The following is a 6000-nucleotide window of genomic DNA, read 5'->3' on the forward strand; positions in this document are numbered from 1 at the left end:
GTTACAAGCATAGTAGTATTTACGCGGTATCCCCTAGCTTGAGGAAGATCGTCAAAGCTCTTTGTTCAGAGACGCGTGAACATATTTAAAAAAGCTCTTTGTTCAGAGACGCGTGGATATATCAACATCAAAACAGCAAGATAGCGTTCCCTAGCTTGTGGAAGGTTGTCACAACGACAATGCAGCAACAAATCACTTACTCCCAGAGACGTGTGGTGTGCTCGACGGTGTAAGATACGCGTTTCTTAACTCTTTTATATGTTTTAAATAACGCTAGTTTGCAGGTATCGGCGTTACAAGAATGATTTAGGATCGCAGAACGTTCTGAATCATTCTCCGTCCCTATCGATACTTTGACTTTTGTTTTCGAAACTTGCGTTTCTCCAAACTCAGTCAAAGTGGGGGCTTCTGTAGACACCCATTTGTGTCTCCCCAAAACCAAACCCGGTGAAGAATACCTTTCACGTCAAACCTTAATCGAATGAAGTGAAAGTGTGGAAAGTTTAGTGTTGCGGTTAATTTTTATTAAAATTCTCTTCTTTCTCTCTCTTTTTCGAAAACCTATTTTATGAAAATATCCAATACACTTTAGTTTGGTCCATAACAAGGGTCCAATAATAGTGTAGTTGGATTGGGTTCGAAAAAAGCTTTCCAACGATATATTATAAGCCCAATTTCGATGAATAATGAGAAAGTTATGGCCAAATTACTAAACAGGGCACGGTTTGATCCTTATATGCGGTCTAATGATCTAGAGGAGGGCCTATTATGATTTATCATTCCTAATGCAATTAGGATTGATTATAGTCTTCTAGAATCTTCTTTTGAATCCTAATGTGATTAGCATTGATAATTGAGTTTTATGAGTTTTATTTAGAATAAAAGGAGTGTTTTAAATGAAATTGCGATTTTACCCCTCGTACGCTTAATTTTATAAAAAAATATGAAAACGTGTGGAAAACTGCCTATAGCGCTACACCACGGCGACAGAGGCTATTGCGGCGCCAACGTCGTGTTTTATTCTTCTTGAAACTCCGATTCTTTTTTATCATATTTCGGCTTATTTTCATTATAAATAGCATCCTTAAACCTCCGTTTTAAATGATCAACTCTCATCAAGAATTCTCTAATTCTTCTCTCTCTCTAAGCTAAAGCTTATTCTCTCCCTCTCTTTCTAAACCAACCCTTTTTACAAATAAAATTCCGCATTCACAAGATCTAGACACACCTAGCCAAGTTTGAAGTTGCCTTCGCCCTAGACGTGAAAGGTTTGATATTTCTGAGGGTTTGGTCCCAAATCTTTATTTTAATTATTTAATTTAATTGTTTGATTTTATATTTTCCTTGAAGTTACTAACGTGTGTATTTTGTTATTAGAAAGAGATACAAGGCATCCAAGTAAGTGATTTAATTGTTTAATTGATATTTTCACGCCCAAGACCATATTATCAATGCTCGGTCAACAAAAAAGTGGAATGAGTTTAGGGATAGACTTGCTAAGAAGATGTTTAAAGAGTATCAAGGGAGGATACTTCGAATTTTGACTACTTAATGAAATGGATAATAGGTGATTAATGGTTTTTATTTATAATTATATGCTACTTTAAGTATACAGCTAGGTCTGCCTTGAATTTGTTGTGTTTTTTCTGATTATATGGTTTTTATTAGGTCTATTTTCATTTAAGGACAGTGTTTAGTGCTTGAATGTGTTGTGTTTGCCAACATTTATTGCTGATAAATTTACCTAAGTTATGCATGATACGATATATGCATCACAGATTATTTTTTAGCTGACTTCTGTTTATCTTGGCTGTCTGCTAATGTTTACATTGTGATATTTAGGAACAATGACTTCTAAAAGACAAGGCAAACAACCTATGGGTCCTCCTAATAGAAGAGGATATGTTTCGTGGAATTCAAAAATGGATGATATACTTACTAATACATTGTTTGAGCAAATAAATGAAGGGAACAAGGGTGATGGATATTTCAAGTCACAAGCATATCAAGCCATGGTTGACAAGTTAAGGGCTGACTTGGGCATGTCTATAACTGAATCGGATTCCGGTTTGGAAGAAGCACTATTCTGTTATTACTAAAATTCGAACTTACACGAAGTTTAAATGGGATGAAAAAAAGAAGATGGTGGTGATCCCTCCAGAACAGCTTGCTGATTGGTATACGTACTGTACGGTATGCTTCATTTATTCCTTGTTTCATTGAATAGACTATAACATGCAAGCTTGTTTCTGGGAATTATTTCATGATGGCTTTTTGTCCATTTTTGAGTAGTTATATTTAAATCAGGGACCATTCTTACCAACTAAAAGGAACTCTCAAACATTTGTCAAAAAGTCAGTTTTTCTGATCTTCTTAAGACCTGTTGTGATGTTGATTATACAAAATACAGAGTTGTTGTTCAAAAAACAGAACTTCCCAAGCCGCTGCATATCAGAACAAATTATTGATGATTATATGTTAAATTATTGCAGTTTTTCTGATTATAGTTTGCCTTACATTGATGTTGATTATTGCTAATGTAGGAAGCTACCTAAGCCGCTGCATATCAGAATAAATTCATTGAGAATTGGGATGATATTTGTTCTTTGTTTGCTTCAAATAGAGCAATTGGGGAGGGAGCTGGGCATCATGATGAGGCTGTTGATGCAATGGACACCGAAATTAAAGGGGTTAGTACCTCCGAGACTTCTTCTGGAGGATCAAACAAGAGGCTCAAGAGAGATCGTCTAGCAGATGCAGTGAGTTGTTTTGCAGAGTCATTCAAGGACTATGTGAGCAGAACGCAAGGGCCACCGAAGCCAAGTTCACAAGAGATCTACGAGGTAGTCTTGAGTGTACTTGGGATCTCGCGTCACCAAGTCCTACAAGCTGTGAAAAGGTTCATGAATGGGACAGATGATTTCGAAATGTTAAAAAATCTATCGGAGGGGGAAAAATTAGATTGGGTTTTATTATGTATTAATGATTAGTATCTTTATTTAGATGTTTGTGAACTAAAACTACTAGCTAGATCTTGATATGTTGTCTTTTTGTTTACAGTTTGTTACAAAATATACCTTGGTTTAAAATTCAGAATTTGAAATTCCTTGTATTTCCAAATAGCTATTAGAATTTGATATTCAGGATTTGAAATTCATTGTCTTGCCAAACAACTTTTAGAATTTGAAATTCAAAATTGTAAATTCTTAACTTTCCCAAATATAGGACTTGGAATTGAATTCTAGGAATTGAAATTTTAAAATTGAATTCAACTAATTGAAATGAAATAAGTGTATCCAAACGCAACCTTAGGGATTTTCAATTGCATTCATCTTGGAGAAATTTGGAGTATGTGGGTTGTTTATCAGATTTGGGATTTTTAATTTTCAAGGAAAGGTAATTGGGGCTTTATTTTAGCTTTAAACTAATATAAGAAAGAAGAGGAAGAATGGAGAAGAAGAAGTAAGAAAGTGGAAAACTGGGGAATAAGAGAAAAGATAGAAATCAAATTAGCTTTTTTACCTTCATCTTAGTTGTCCAGGTAACCAGTTGACCTGTTTTAATAGGTCTTTTTTTTTTTTTTTTTTTTACATAATAAAAATTAATACTATTACAAGGTTGATGTGTTGAGAAATAATTAAAAGGTTGACATAATATAAGCGGATGGCCAAAAGGTTAACTTAATATTTACAAATTTTCCTTTTTTTTTTCTCTTTGCATAGTATATTATTAAGAGGAAATATCCTCCAAAGTTACAATACTTGGAGAAATGAATTAAGATGTTCATATTTCCTAAAAAAAAATTAAGATGTTCTTATTCCACATTCTCACGCCCATATAAAAGCTTCTCAGGTATAAATTTACTCAAAAAGTAAAAGTTATTCAAATTTGACTACAAGTCAATTTGTAAATTGGGTGTACACAAGAGTGTTTTTTGAAAATATATATATACTACCTCCGTACAAGTTATGTGCAACGATTAGACATTTTCCCTCTCTACTTTATGTCAAATCGTTGCACATAACTTGTAACGGAGGTAGTGTGTGTGTATATATATATATATATATATATATATATATATATATATATATATATATATAGGCAGCAATTACTACTCCCTCCATTTTTAAATACTTGCTCCATTTTTCCATGTGCGGAGTTTTAGGATAATTAGAGAAAGTAAATATGGAGATAGTGGGATATGTAAAAAAATAAAAAATTGTAAAATGCAAAAGTAATTGAGAGAAATGGAGGAGAAAATATGAAAATAATAAAATATTATTTTATGGTGGGTACCCTAAGGGCTTGTTTTCATTGACTGAACTGAACTGAATTGAACTTATTAGAGCTGAACTGAACTGATCTGAACTTATTAGAGCTGAACTCAACTGAACTGAACTGAACATAAATGAACTGAACTAAACTGAACTGAAATGAATATTTTATAAGAGAAGGAAATTAAGAGTTGAACTGAACATATTAGAGCTAAACTAAACTGAACTGAACTTATTAGAGTTGAACTGAACTCAAAATAATCGTATGAGAATAGGCTCTAAGTGAAAGAATTTTATTAAATATTGTAAAAGCTTTCCAAATAAGGAAATGAAACAAGTATTTTAAAACGGCTGAAAATGGAAAGTAAAGCAAGTATTTAAAAATGGAGGGAGTATGTTATTTTTTTAATAGTACATTTGGATAACTTAGGCCCTATTCTTTTGAGCTGCTCTGCTCTACTGAAATTTCCTATGCTCTGTAGTGTAGGTAAACATGGGCAACGGGCCGTGCCGTGCCGCGGCGGGCCGTGCCGGCTTCGCGGCGGGCCGTGCCGTGCCTAAATTTGGCACACCCCAGCCCACGGCACGGCACGGCCCACGTGCCTGGCGGGCCGTGTCGTGCCGGGCCACGGGCCAAACCGTGCCACTTTTTTTTTTTTTTTTTTTTAAATGAACGTAAAAAAAAAACGATATATAAATATTTTTTAGTACAACTTAATTTTATATAAATAATGTTATTAATTTATGTTAATGTTAATGTTAATATATTTTGTTTTGAACAAACTTTATTTTAATTAAGGTTATAAAAATTATTTATCTAATTATGTTTAAGTTTATATAAATAATTTTATTAATTTAGCAAAAAACAACAATACATATAATAAAAATTAAATTACCACTGCCATGCCAGACCGTGCCACGTGACGTGCCGGCGTGCCGACCCACGGGCGGCCACCGTGCCTCGTGCCGTGCTCGTGCCGATTCCCAGATTTTTGTTCACGGCACGGCCCACAGGTGGGCCGCCGTGCCGGAATCGTGCTGGGCCCGTGCCGCCCGCGTGCCGGCACGACCCATGCCCATCTTTAAGTGTAGGAAAGCCCGGTCATACTCTACTGAAATCTGTTCTATTTTGCTCAAATTTGCTCTGCCCTACTTTGCTCTACTCTTCTTTTCCCATAAACTCAAAAGAATAGGACATTATGATATAAACCTAAGTGAAAACTACTCCATAATTCGTATTATAAATTCTCATAGATTTGCCCAAAAACATCAATCAATAACAAGAGTATTATGATATTGTTAATACTCAGTATGATGTTACTATTTTATTTACTAGTATCACACTTTTTATAATAGAATTAATTTGTAAAGAAAATAACAAGAGTATTATGAGATGGTCTAAGGCCCTATTGTAGGCGTCGTTCGAAGTGCGCCTACGTAAAAAGCATGTTGTGAATATGCTTGACACTCATAGGAAGTGGGAATTGACATATACGATTAGGGACAAAAAAGTAGGGAGCCGCCAACAAGTTTTTAAGGAACTTGTAAACCGTTCACGGATCATAAAAAGGCAACCACGATAAGGGACAACGATAGGCAACGACGATTGACCCGTGAAGGTTACACCCCATTCATAATCCATGAGATTACTAACTCCATATGGTTCGGAACCACGAAAGGAAGATCGGGGATGATGGTACGAAGTGAGTCATGGAGTCACATTCGC

The sequence above is a fragment of the Chenopodium album genome, chromosome 9, assembly GCF_948465745.1.
Source record: "Chenopodium album chromosome 9, dcCheAlbu1.1, whole genome shotgun sequence".
In the NCBI taxonomy this organism is placed as follows: domain Eukaryota; kingdom Viridiplantae; phylum Streptophyta; class Magnoliopsida; order Caryophyllales; family Amaranthaceae; genus Chenopodium; species Chenopodium album.